Raw genomic sequence first — 14,957 nt, forward strand, 5'->3', positions numbered from 1 at the left:
AAATTAAGGAGTTGAATTGAAATTAAATCATTCACAACAATCAGTGCGATTTCCACATATAAAGCTCATTTCCCTACATATAAAAAGGAGAATGTGAAGTTACTGTAGAAATGATCAGTGACTTAATCTATTTTGTGTTACTGTTGTTATAAAATGAGAGGAAAAGAAAATAGAGAAAACTCAATAAACTTTTGTGTGTATTATTGAAAACTAAAGCCCTATATTTATAGGTAAGAATCAGGGATACAATGGTAATAATTTTTAGGGTTACAGGGGTACAAATGTCATTCACCAATAAACTTTAATGGACTTTCCATTTACAACACTCCCCCTTGAATGATATATTACAAAATATATGTCTCGCTAAAATCTTGTTTGATAAAAACCTAATGGAAAAAAAATCAAACGAAGGAAAAAGAGTACAGTTATTTTGGAGTATTAAAATTAAATGTTGCCTCATTAAAACCTTGCTAGGAAAACTCAATGGGGCAAAACCTAAGCGAAGGAAAAATAGTACAGCTACTCTCCCTGATGTTGATCACTGAAAATCTTTGAGTCGACGCATTCCAATTTCATGAACTAATTTCTTGAATGTAGATGTTGACAGCACTTTTGTGAATATATCAGCCACATTGTCACTTGAGCGAATTTGTTGAATATCAATGTCACCATTCTTCTGAAATTCATGTGTATGAAAGAATTTTGGAGAAATATGCTTCGTCCTGTCGCCTTTGATATAGCATCCCTTGAGTTGTGCAATACAAGCTGCATTATCTTCAAACAAAATTGTTGGACTATCTTTTGTTGAAGTCAATCCACATGATGATTGGATATGATGGGTCATATTTCTCAACCATACACATTCTTGCCCTACTTCATGGATTGCAATAATCTCAGAATGATTTGAGGATGTTGCTGTTAAGGATTGCTTCACAGATCTCCATGATATAGCTGTTCCTCCACGTGTAAACACATATCCCGTTTGTGATTTAGCTTTATGTGGATCGGAGAGATAACCTGCATCTGCATATCCTACTAAAGCAAATTCTAACTTTTGAGAATAAAACAGTCCCATATCAATAGTACCTTTTAGGTAACGAAAAATATGTTTAACACCATTCTAATGCCTTTGAGTTGGTGTAGAGCTATATCTTGCAAGGAGGTTTAGAGAAAAAGTTATGTCAGGTCGAGTGCAATTTGCAAGATAAGATAATGCTCCAATTGTACCAAGGTATGGTACTTCAGGACCAAGAATCTTTTCTCCATCTTCAAGTGGACGAAATGGATCTTTTTTCACGTCAAGTGTCGAACAACCATAAGTGATGACAATGGATGTGCATTATCTATAAAAAAGCGTTTCAAAACTTTTTCTGTATAAGTAGATTGATGAACAAATAATTCCTCCGGAAAATGTTCAATTTGTAATTCAAGACAAAATTTGGTTTTCCCCAAATCTTTCATCTCAAATTCATTTCTCAGATAATCTGCAGTTTTGTTGAGCTCTTCAGGAGTTCCAATTAAATTTAAATCATCAACATAAACTGTCACAATTACAAATCCAATATTTGTTTTCTTTATGAAAACATATAGGCAGATATCGTCATTTTTATAACCCTCTTTCAACAAATATTCGCTAAGGCGATTATACCACATGCGTCCGGATTGTTTCAATCCATATAATAATTTTTGCAATTTAATTGAGAACATAGTTGTTGGACATGTATCATTTATTCCTGGCGCCTTAAATCCTTCAGGGACTTTCATATATATATGTCACTGTCAAGTGAACCATATAGGTAAGCAGTTACTACATTCATAAGGCGCATATCGAGCCCTTGTGACGCGGTCAAACTAATTAAGAGCCTAAAAGTGATGGTATCCATTACGGGGGAATATGTTTCCTCATAATCAATTCCCGGTCTTTGGGAGAAACCTTGAGCCACTAGTCGGGCTTTGTATCTTGTAATTTCATTATTCTCATTTCTCTTTCGTACAAAAACTCATTTGTATCCAACAGGGGTTACATTTCAGGTGTTCGAACTACTAGTCCAAACACTTTTCGTTTCTCCAAAAAATTCAATTCTGCCTGTATGGCTTCTTTCCATTTTGGTCAAGCATTTCTATTTCGACAGTCATTAACAGACTGTGGTTCAGGATCCTCATTTTGCATAATATCAAAAGCCATGTTAAAGGCGAAAATATTGTCTATAACAATATTATTTCGTTTCCATAATTTATGAGATATCATATAATTTATTGAGATCCCATTGTTTTCGGGCACTTCTGGTTCTTCAGGAATCGTACATTCAATATTTGATTGATCAATCTTTTCTAATGTGATTTCTTCTGAAGTTTTTGGTTGGTCTTTCTCCCATGCTCTTCTTTTTCGAGGTACAGAGTCTTTTGAACCAACTAGTCGACCACGCTTCTGGCGTATTTGAGATTCATTTGCCACAACAGATTATCCTATAGGGACATTAATTTTTGTTGGAATATATGACTTTGTCACTTTTCTCGTGTCAACAAATACATCAGGTAGTTGAATTGCAACTCTTTGCAAATGAATGATTTTTTCAACCTCTTGTTCACATTGATTGCTGCGGGGATCAAAGTGAGATAGAGTTGTCTCATTCCAAGAAATTCTATCTTGTTTTTCAGGATGTAATTTTTCTCCTCCCAAAGTTGAGAAAGTCATTTCATCAAAATGACGATCTGCAAAATGTACAGTAAATAAGTCACCCGTTAAAGGTTCAAGATATCTAATAATAGATGGTGAATCAAAATCCACATAAATCTCAAGTTTTCGTTGGGGACCCATTTTAGTACATCGTGGGGGTGAAATAGGAACTTGGACAGCACAACCAAAAATCCGTAGGTGAGAAATATCAGGTTCATGACCAAATGCAAGTTGCAAAGGTGAATATTGAGATAGGCAGTTGGTCTTATACGAACCAATGATGCAGCATGTAATATGGCATGACCCCAAATAGAAGTTGGGAGTTTTGTTTTCATAAGTAATGGTCTAACAATAAGTTGTAGACGTTTAATAAACGATTCCACTAAACCATTTTGTATATGAAACATGTGCAACTGAATGTTCAATTTCAATCCTAATTGACATATAATAATCATCAAATGCTTGTGATCTAAATTCACCAGCATTGTCAAAACAAATAGTCTTGATTGAGTAATCGGGGAATTGTGATTTTATGATTTAAGCAAGTAGTCTAGCAAATGCTACATTCCTAGTTGAAAGTAGGCAAACATGTGACCATCTTGTAGAAGAATCAATTAATACCATAAAGTAACGAAATAGTCCACATGGTGGGTGTATTGGCCCATATATATCTCCATGTATTCTTTTCTAGAAAGTTGGAGATTCAATATGGACCTTTGTAGTTGAAGGTCTAATAACTAATTTGCCTTGCGAACAAGCTACACATGAATAATCATTAGATAAAAGAATCTTCTAATTCTTTAAAGGATGTCCATGTGAATTGTTTATTATTCGACGCATCATTATGGCTCCTGGATATCCAAGTCGATCATGCCAAAGTATAAAACTTTTTGAATCAACGAACTTCTAGTTCGTAACATTTTTTGATTCGACCATTTTTATAAATATAAAATACATACTAGACGGGAGTGCATGAAATTTTTCTTTTATCTGCTTCTTGCCAGATACAAAAGAAGTGATGCAAAGATATTCAACATTATTTTCTTGCATCGTCTCAATGTGATATTCATTGCAGCGAATATCTTTAAAACTAAGCAAATTTCTTCTGGATTTGTTAGAATAAAGTGTATCGTCAATATATAATTTTGTATTATTTAGTAAAATAATACAAGCTCTTTCGGAGCCTTTAACGATATTCAACGCACCCGATATCATGTTAACATTATTTTCAACTAATATTAAGTCCAAAAAGTATTTTTTGTCTTGAAGAATAGTATGTGTAATTGCACTATCAATTAAGCAGCTATCTTGATTATCCATCATGAATATATAAATATAACAAAATAAACAAAATTCTTTTAAAAAAAACTTGAATTTAGATTTAAAGAAGTAAACATTACTTAATATCATGAAATGAACGGTGAAAAATAGAGTCTTATTTTTTTTTATTTTTGTGCGAAAAAGTAAAAACATATTTCAGACTGAATTTTTAAAACGAAAGAAATACTAGTAAATTAATCTATATCTTCTATCACACCACCCCCAATTAAATGGTCAATATTTCTATTTGGATCAGTAAAGAAATCGGAGACATCCAAATGAATCACATCAATTGGACCATCATAATCAGTAAAATTAGTCTTCAATTTTTCTTTTTCCTTGATTGATCTCTGGTAGAGATCCACAAGATGTTTTAAGGTACGACACGTACGTGCCCAATGCCCTTTCATTCCACATCTGAAGCAACTTTCTTCATACTCCTTTTTAGATTTGCCACTCTCGTTTGCTTTGTGCCTTTTGAATTTATTGCCTTGTTATTGATAACTTTATTGATTATTTCTTCCATGATTTATTCCACGTACACATCCGTGTCCGTGTCCACGTCGACGTCGACGTCCGCGTCCATGTCCATGTCCTTGTCTTGATATTGTATTTGCTTCAAACAATGTAGTACCATTTGCTTCAGGTAATGGTACAGAACCAGTTGGACGTAATTCATGATTTTTTATCAACGATTCATTATTTTGTTCATCAACTAGTAGGCAAGATATAAGTTTTGAGTACTTTTTGAAGCTACGCTCACGATATTGCTGTTGCAGGAGCACATTCGAGGCATGAAAGTTGGAGAAAGTTTTTCCCAACATATCTTCATCAGTGATTTTTTCTCCACACAAAATCAACTTTGAACATATTTTGAACAATTCAGAATTGTACTCACTAACCGTTTTAAAGTCTTGTAAACGAAGGTGCATCCATTCAAAATGGGCTTTGGGGAGGATTATAGTCCTCTGATGATCAAATCTTTCAGTTAACTTTTTCCAAAAAACTTGTGGATCTTTCTCGGTGAGATATTCAATTTTTAATCCATCGTGAAGATGGTGACGGAGGAAAATGAGTGTTTTTGCACGATCCTGCAGGGATTCATTGTTTCCTTCTTTTATTGTCTCTCCCAGACCGTTTGAGACGAGATAGATATCAGCATCCAGTATCCATGACAGATAATTTTAACCAGATACGTCAAGTGCAGCAAACTCAAGTTTCGTAATATTTGCCATTTGTTTAACTACACAATAAAAAAATACAATTAGTTTCGAAAAATATGATTAATCATCACATGTTAATCAAATAGTCAATATCAACATGACTTTAAGTTACGTGTTTTCCTCTAGGGATAAACACTAATTTGAAATAATATATTCTTCGAAACATATGCTACTTCTGGAGCACATTATATTTTGCTATTATTTCTTCAAGTGCAATATGTCAATATTCTTCTAGAATATTGAGAGTTATAATTTATACTCTTCAGGAGCAAATAATATTCTTATAATGTTGTGCTACTTCTGGAGCAACAATGAATAGATCTATGATTAATATTCTTCTGAAATATTAATTATAATGTTGTGCTACTTCAGGAGCTTCAACAATTAAAAATAAATTTAATGTAATATTTCATAACTAAACATAAAAAAATGATAATACATCCAATTGCTCACCATTAATTAATATACAAATACATGTAAAATATTATTTTAAATTAATAACGTGAGTCGAGTGAAACACAAAAAAAAATTGGTGACATGTAGAAACCTATTCACATATTATGGCACGAAATTTTAATTATGTGCAATTAAAAGAATTGAATTAGTATTAACCAATTAAGGTATGAAATTTGCAGAAACCAATGAATTTGAGAGAAAAGATGAGTTGGGTACAGTTATTTGTTAATTGTATATTATATATATATATGAAATCAGCCAAAATAGAGATCTGGAATTGAAACTTGCTTACAAAGAACATTGATCAATTAAACAAAAAAAAAATTATAAGCATTTGTAGAACGTAAAGGGCTAATCTAAATATAAGGAGGGTATAGGAACATGAATTAATGCATATCAATTAATTTAACATAAATATATTTCCATAAAAATGCACGTGGATTGATGTAAAGGAAAAAAAATATTAATTAATTCAAAGAGAGGTACAAAGAAAACATAATGATCGAGAAAGATGAGATCACGTATTGCAGATTCAACATATGTATATGTAAAATTCACGTATTATCAAATTAATTTTAATATACGTGATAGATGATTATGAAAAAAAAATTATTACCTTCTAAAAGTTTCGTGCTGATAACGTGTTATAAAATGAGAGGAAAAGAGAATAGAGAAAACTCAATAAGTGTTTTGTGTGTATTATTGAAAATCAAAGTCCTATATCTATAGGTAAGAATCGGGGATACAATGGTAATAATTTCTAGGGTTACATGGGTACAAGTGTCATTCACCAATAAACTTTAATGGACTTTCCATTTACAACAACTGTAGCATTTTTAATTTTTTTTTAAGTGGGTGAGCAAAAACAATGTCGGTTGTTTTAGTATATATTTTATTATACAATACCTCCAAATTTACTGCGACACGCAACTTTTCATGCCATCAATCTTATTTCTTCACTCCGTCCTAAATAAAAAAATATTAGCTCAATATATATCTAAAATGTAAACAGATAGTTATAACTAAAAATTTGTTTAAAGTTTTTAAGTTAAAAAAAAATAATAATGACTGTAGTTAGTTATTATATGTAAAAATTAAAAAAAATATATTAGCTTTAAAAAAATTTAAAAAAATTATTTTCTCTCTAACTCTTCGTGCACGAAGACTCAAAGTCTGCGTGCACGGAGACTTTGTCTTTTTAATTTTTAATTTTTTTAATCTAAAATTTAAAACTTACTTTTTCAATTTTAACTAAATAATATTTATATATTTTTTATTTAATTTTCATAACTTTCTTTTATTTCGTTTTTATTAAATTTTGTTTGAAAATTGTTTGAAAATTTATTTTTTCGATTTAAATTTTTTTATTTTTTTCATTTTAAACGCGATTTTTTCAATTTTAATTAAATAATATTTATTTTTATTTTTAATTATTTCAATTTAATTTAAAAACTTTATAATAATTGTTTTTGGTTTCATTTTATATTTGCCTGCCTACTATATAATAATAATAATAAGATAAAGAGGAAAAAAAAGTTATATGAATAAATTGTTGTGCTTACTTAAATATTAGCTTAAAAAAAACGGAGGGAAAAAAATATATAAGCTCTTTGCCTTCTTGGAGATGTAGATTTTGTTTCCATTCTTAACTAGATTGTATTTATATACACTATTCTTTATTTAATTTTCATAACTTTCTCTTATATTGTTTTTATTATATATTTTCACAAAAATGTTTCTTCTTCAATTTTCTCTTTTCATATCTCTTTTTATTTTTATATGTGGAGTTTAACGTGTTATTCTTCTTTTTTTATTACCCATTTTGTTCTTTTTGTTTGTGTATAAATTCACTCGTATTTTTTCTCATGCTTTTATTATTTGTGTATTTTTTCTACGCGTAGATTGTTGATGAATTTGTTGAGGTTTGGAAGTTTCCAACTTTGAAATTGATAGAATTGATTTTATATTAATTGTCGTGGATATATATAATGCATGTCAACGTAAAGTAGATTAGCAGAAGCAAAAGTTACAACAAGTTAAAAGTTTTATAGATGTGTCAAACTTCCAGTGTGGCCTTTTTTGTAGACCATAAACATTGGTCTTTCGTTGTTAATTAGTTGAAAGACGCATCTATCGTCCATTTGTAGTTGTTTTACCATAACAAAATCAGCCCAACCTATTGTGAGACATCTTATTACGCCGCTTGGTCTTAAATTTGTGGTAATGTCCCAATTGTGATGCAGAGAATCATGGATCTGAATGTTGCGCACAAATCTTGGAAAGTGCTGTTGGGCAAAATTTCCTGGTATATACTACAGTGATGAAAAAATTTCAACTCAAAAATTATGTAAAATGGTCATATATATATATATATAGTAGTGTGGAATTACCGTTATATTCGAATACAAGAACATAATCATCCTGTAAATTATGATGGTTGAAAAATTGTTCCCATCCATCTGCTCGGTATATTTTTCCATTGACTCTTTCTAATTTGATGGTGATAATTATGCCATCATATGCAGTGACTTGTATTGTATCACTAAGTTGTTGCCTCCATTCACTGATGAAAGATGTAGGAAGCATCTATATTAAATATACATATAAAAATAATAAAAACATAATCTGGTGATAAAATATATATTAAAATGTCAAAGAAACACCAACCAGCCGAATATTGTGATTAAGGAAAGGGGTGATCATTCTGAAGAAACTACATGAGACATCCATTTTACGAGAAATTTATTGTTTGTTATGTGGAATATTAGAAGTATGGATGAGTTGAATGAAAAAAATATGGTGAAAAATAGAGGTAGTTAAGTTAAAAAAAAGTGTACTGTGCCTTTTGAATTAGATTTGACAAGAGATTCACAGTTGTTAGAATAGACAAATTTTTACTGAAAATACTTTCTTATTATTCCCAAAAATATTTTAATAAAAATGTCGCCTCCATGCACGGAGGTCTAGGGCTCTGGAGGATATTACCCCCATGCACGGAGGCTGCATTTTTTTCCTTTTAACGTGTTTTTGGAAATAATAAAAAGATAAAGGTCTAAGTAGCCAAGCAAAAGTAATCTGAGTTTTGAGATTGTTTCAATTCTGATAACAAAGCAATACTTCCCACTAATCAATTATTAATTTGAGAGAACATAGTGCAAGAACAAGAATCTAGTTATCAAATTCATGCATAAACCTCAACTAATCAAATAAAACTAAAACATCTATCTCAAATTACCTAATCTCGTCAAAAAAATTTAGATGATTTCTTGCTAATATATACATGTTATATAACGTGAAAAAAACACATAATGTAACTCTTCCTCCCAAATTTTGTTTAGATTTTCCCCTATTATATTTATGTTTATTCATTAGGCATGTTAGTTTAAATAAATAATTGAAATATGATGTCTATACACACTTTGATAAATATTTGAAGCATGATTGCTTATCTATACATAGCTATGGATAGTCTATATTTCTCGGAGTTAGCATAATAATAATAATTTTATTTATTTATTTTCCTCGTCAGTATAGCATATTTTATTAATTTTTCTGTTTTAAGTTTTAGACTTTGCATATCTCGTAGTTGACTTGCTTACTGCCATAACTTACTTGCTTTTATAGTCATAATGGGTAGATGGACACCTACATTTCCCCAACTCCAAATTCTTGAATCTATATTTCATCTAGGCAACACAACTCCAAAAAAATTGAAAATTGCACAGATAGTCTCTGAGTTATCGTTATATGGTCAAATTTGTGATTAGAATGTTTATAATTGGTTTAAAAATAAACGTGCTTATTCAAGAACGCCATCCACACAAATACAAGATTCTCAACTTCAGCCAATGGTAGAAAAAGACAAATTACGTAAAAGGGTTTTAGGTATAATTATTTGTTGAAATATGATTTTTTGTTGATTTTTTCATTCCCTTTTCTACATAATTTCAATATACATATTTGGTATTCTAAAGTTACTACAAGTTATGCACCAGAAAGGTGAATTAGATGTCATGACTTTGAAACATATTTGGATTTTTTTTTATGTTCGTTTACTTGTGTTTTTCCCTCTTTTTTTTTAGAATGGTTTATGTTATCTTTCATCAATCTTATTTTTATGTTTTTAAGTTGTATTGCTGATTGTATTGAGTAATACAAGGATGAAAGTATTTGTTTTGAAAAAGACTTTGAAAATGAAAATGAAACATCAGAGATTCCTACTATTTTACCTGATTCTAAAAGAGTTGATTCCAAACGAATAAATCTATGAGATATTCCGGCTAAACCTTATATTCTTCCATCATGTACAATTTGTAAATCTTGTGCTGCAAAAAAAATTTCATAAAAAAAGTAAGGACTTTTGTTGTTGTGATGGAAAAGTTAGATTACAGTTAAATAGTGTTCATCCTGAAGTGTTTGAGCTATTTACTTCTACTTCATGCGAGGCTAATGCTTTTAAAAAAGTTGTTTGTAGTTATAACAATCATTTTGCTTTCACTTCTTTTGGTGTTAAATATGATAAAAATTTGTGTAGAAATAATAAAGGTATATATACATTTAAAGTTCAAGGACAAGTGTACCATTTTATAAATCCATTGTTACCAACCGATGGGAATCCTATATTTATAGTTATACTTCTATGATACTGATAATAAAATTACTAATAGACTAAAAAATTCTGACAATTTATGTGAAACGGCTTGAGAAAATTGATAGATGTCTTAAAGATGAATCCATATTGTCATTTTTTTCGATCATTAAGTGAAGTTTCTAATTTTGGTTCATGTCATATTGTGCTTAGGTGTGAACTAAAAGATATATGGACGCAATGTCTTTAGTTCAAAGATATGGAAAATCCAATATATTTTTAACAATGACATGCAATCCAAATTGGCATGAAATTAAACAATAATTGAGACATAATGATAAAATACAAAATAGGCCAGACTTGTCAACGCGAATATTTCGAACTAAACTTGAGAAACTAAAAATAGATTTATTAAAGAGGAAAATTCTAGGGTCTGTAATTGCTTATGTTTATGTGATTGAATTCTGCCCCACGTTCATTTTCTTCTTATAGTTAAACCAAATTTTAAGAGTATTAATTCTATGCAAGTTGATGAAATTGTTTCGTGTGAAATACTAGATGAAAAGAAAAATCCTTACATACATGCTACTGTGATCAAACATATGACACATGATCCTTGTAGACAATTAAATCCTACAAATGTTTGCATGAAAAACAATCATACTTGTAAAAATAAATATCCAAAATAATATATTTTATATACTTCATTAAGTAATGATTCTTACCCGCTTTACAGATGTCGTAACGATGGTGTCACTGTTAGAGTCAGAGGATGCATACTAGACAATAGATGAGTTGTACCATACAATCCGTATATTTTAACTAACTATGATTGTCATATTAATGTAGAAATATATTCTTCTGTTAAAGCTGTGAAATATTTATATAAATATGTATACAAATGACATGATCGTGTTAATTTTGTTGTGAATAAAGAAACTAATAAATATTATATTGATGAAATTTCAAATTACCAAATTGCTAAATAGATATCTGCGCCTAAAGCTGTTTGGAGAATTTTTAGTTTTGATTTATTTGACATATCTCCTTCTGTAATTTCTTTGCAGTTACATGTTGAAAATTCTCAATTAGTTACCTACAATGAAACTGATGATTTATCAGAAGTTATAAATAAAGACTTTATCCAACGAACAATGTTAACTGAATTTTTTCGGATGAATATTTCTGATGAAAATGCTCGGACTTTACTTTATAAAGATTTTTCTACATACTTTTTATGGAATACATATTTGCGAGTTTAAAATACTAGAAAAAAGCAAAATGTTATTGGTAGAATAGTTACTGCTAATCCATCTGAGGGTGAGAGATATTTTTTAAGAGTGTTACTAAATCATATTAAATGATCAAAATCTTTTGAAAATTTAAAAATAGTTAATATTGTTGTAGCACCTACCTATCGCTAGGTTGCATTCTTACATGGTCTAATAAGTGGAAATAATTATTGTGGCATGTGTTTAACTGAGGCATTTTCTTATCAAATGCCTATATCACTCCGTCGACTTTTGCTAATGTGCGATTTTTTGTGCCCCTACAAATCCTAGAAATTTATGAATTAAATTTAAAGCTTACATAATAGAAGATTTTTTACATACAAGTCAAACGAAGTATGATGATAAGATTAGAGCTCTACGGTGTATAAATTCATTCTTAGAAGTTGTTGGTAAAAATGTAAATGATTTTTGCTTCACAGATTTCGATATTACTATAAATGACGCCGACATGTTAGCAAATATGATTTTAGAAGAAAGTGCAAATGTTAGTGTTGAGTCTGACATGTATTTTACAAAGAGTTTAAATAAAGAACAACAATTTGCTTATGATACTATTTTAGATTGTGTTTTCATCTATAGAAATGAACTTTTTTTTTATTGATGGTTCAAGAGGTACTGGTAAAACTTATTTGTGTAAAACATTACTTACTACAGTACGATATAGATAACTCATTGTATTGACAATAACATCATCTGGAGTAGCTGCTTCTTTATTACCTGTGGAAAAACTAGTCATTTGCGTTTTAAAATTCCTCTTCAAACAAGTCCTGATATGCGATGTTCGGTAAGTAAACAATTTGCACTTGGTCAACTTTTAAAAATGACGAAACTAATTGTGTGGGATGAAACACCAATGGTTAATAAATATGCTTTTGAAACTTTGGATAAAATATTAAAAGATATTATTGAATGTGAATTGTCATCTGGTGGAAATATCATTGTGTGTGGAGAAGATTTTCGTTAAGTTTTGTCAGTGGTACTGAGAGGAACAAAAGATGATATTATGAAAGTAAGTATAGTATTTTCATATTTGAGGCAATACTTTAGACAACTACCAATAACTTAAAGTATGAGAACTAGATTGGATCCTTCCTGTTGTGAATATTTAATCAAAATTGGAAATAGAATTGAAAACAAGCATATATGTCGCATGATTAAACTTCCTTAAGATATTGTCATAGATTTTGAAGATGAAAATAAATCATTGAAAAAGTTGATTAGCATCATGTTTCCAAATTTTCGCATTTATAGTGACAATTTAAATATTATGATGAATATAATTATTTTAACTCCAAAAAATGAATATATAGATATGATAAACAATATGTTAGTTAAACAAATTTCAGAAGATACATTTACATATTTCAGTTTTGATGAAGTGATTGAAAAAACGGAAGGATTTATTCATGAAGGTTTTTTGAATAGTTTAACTCCAAATGGTATACTTTCACATGAACTTGCTCTAAAAAAAATTGTCTTGTTATGTTGCTCAGAAATATTAATCTTTCAGAAGGTTTGTGCAATGGAACTAGACTTATTTGTCGTGAATTTAAACAAAATATTATTTTAACTGAAATTGGATTTGGTGAATATCGTGGAAAACAAGTATTTTTAACTATAATTCCATTTGATGGAAATAAACATTCAGTACCCTTTAAAGGAACTTAATTTCCCGTTCGTCCTTGTTTTGCTATGACTATTAACAAGACCAAGGTTAAACATTAGATTTTGTAGATTTATATCTTCCTGAACCTATATTTTCACACGATCAGCTATACATTGCGTTGTCTAAAGCAAAAACAAGACAAAATATAAAAATTTTGATTAAGCCAGCAGATGAAAATAAATCACATATTTGTTGCATAAAAAATGTGGTGTATTTGAAAATTTTGAATTTAATACATTCTATTTAACAAGTCTAGAATTCTAAATTGTCCAACAATTAATTTATCATTCAATTGTTGCCAAAGTGAAGATTTATACATCATGTTTCAACAGAAGAATATATAAGGTTAGTTATTTTCATTTGTCTTTTTAATTATAATTATCTTTTGTTTGCTAACATGCTTAATTTTTTTTCATCGTCTTTCTTATTTAAAGGATAAATATGAATATTTAACAATCAAAAAATTTACGAGGAAAGAAACCATGTAAAATTGTGATATTATAATGTTGATTCATACTGAAACTAAAACATTGTCAATTTGTTTAGGTTTATCACGATTTCACCACAGTTTAAATTTTTTTCTATATATATACCAACAATATGACAAAATAGAAAACGAAAAAAAAACACAAAAAAACTTATTACATAGCATTTATTCTCATTACATGACCAAATAACTAAGGAGAAGGATGAAGAAAATATTCATTGTTACGAACTTTGTTCTGACTAGATAACTAAGGACAAGGATGAAGAAAATATTCATTTTTACAAATATCCACTACCATTTTCCATCTATAAATTGACATCCTATCACGTTAAACTAATTCTATTGGCTGCTCTAGGACAAAGATTCTATATATTTTAGTATGAACATTTCACGGTTTGGCTTGTAGAAGAAACAATTTTACGTTAGACTACATTAATATAAAGAAAAAAATTAAATATTATAATAAATAAATAGTTATTTAAATGCTCACCCATTGCCTGCACATGATAGATAAGGTATCATCTCCACTTGCATTGTTTTACTTCTATGTTTCCTTATATCCGTTCTGGTAGAAAGCTCATAATTCAGAATGAATGCTTGGATTGTACCATGTGTTCCTTTTGCATGTATCATGACTTGATCTGGTATAAGTATACCATTGCTACAGTCATATATTTGGAATTTTCATTCAAGAATATTCACTACAAAAAGATACCAACAATTGTTAGGAAATGAGTATGAAATTAGTAGATGCTTACATGCCATCCATTTACGACCATTTATAGGCGAAACACTATTTGCATATTCTTTTAACGGAGTGAAGTCCACTTCTCCCTTAGTGGTTTTGTTTTTCTCTTCTATTAGCCAATTGAAAATGCTAGAACACTTGTCTTCAAATTTTAAATTCATTATTGCATAGTCTTTAGAAATTAGGGTAGAATCATCCCTAATAAGTCACCTTAGTAACTTCAATTCCAGCTCAATACACCAATAGAGTAAATACATGTAAATTTAATTTATTAATATCAAACATAAAATTAAATTAATTGTAATTACTAAACTTCACTCACCGTGGTAGTTACATTTTTTTCCTACATCCAACAAAATTTTCAACATGTTCCTTCCAATGTAATTGTCGATGTCCTTCCAAAACGTACTATATAAAAATATATAAATTAATATTAGATAATATAATTTATTATCCACTGAATAAAAAAAGTATTTAAGCTAATGCAGTAGAGTTAAATT

Source organism: Olea europaea, chromosome 10 (assembly GCF_002742605.1).
Source record: "Olea europaea var. sylvestris chromosome 10, O_europaea_v1, whole genome shotgun sequence".
Taxonomy (NCBI): Eukaryota; Viridiplantae; Streptophyta; class Magnoliopsida; order Lamiales; family Oleaceae; genus Olea; species Olea europaea.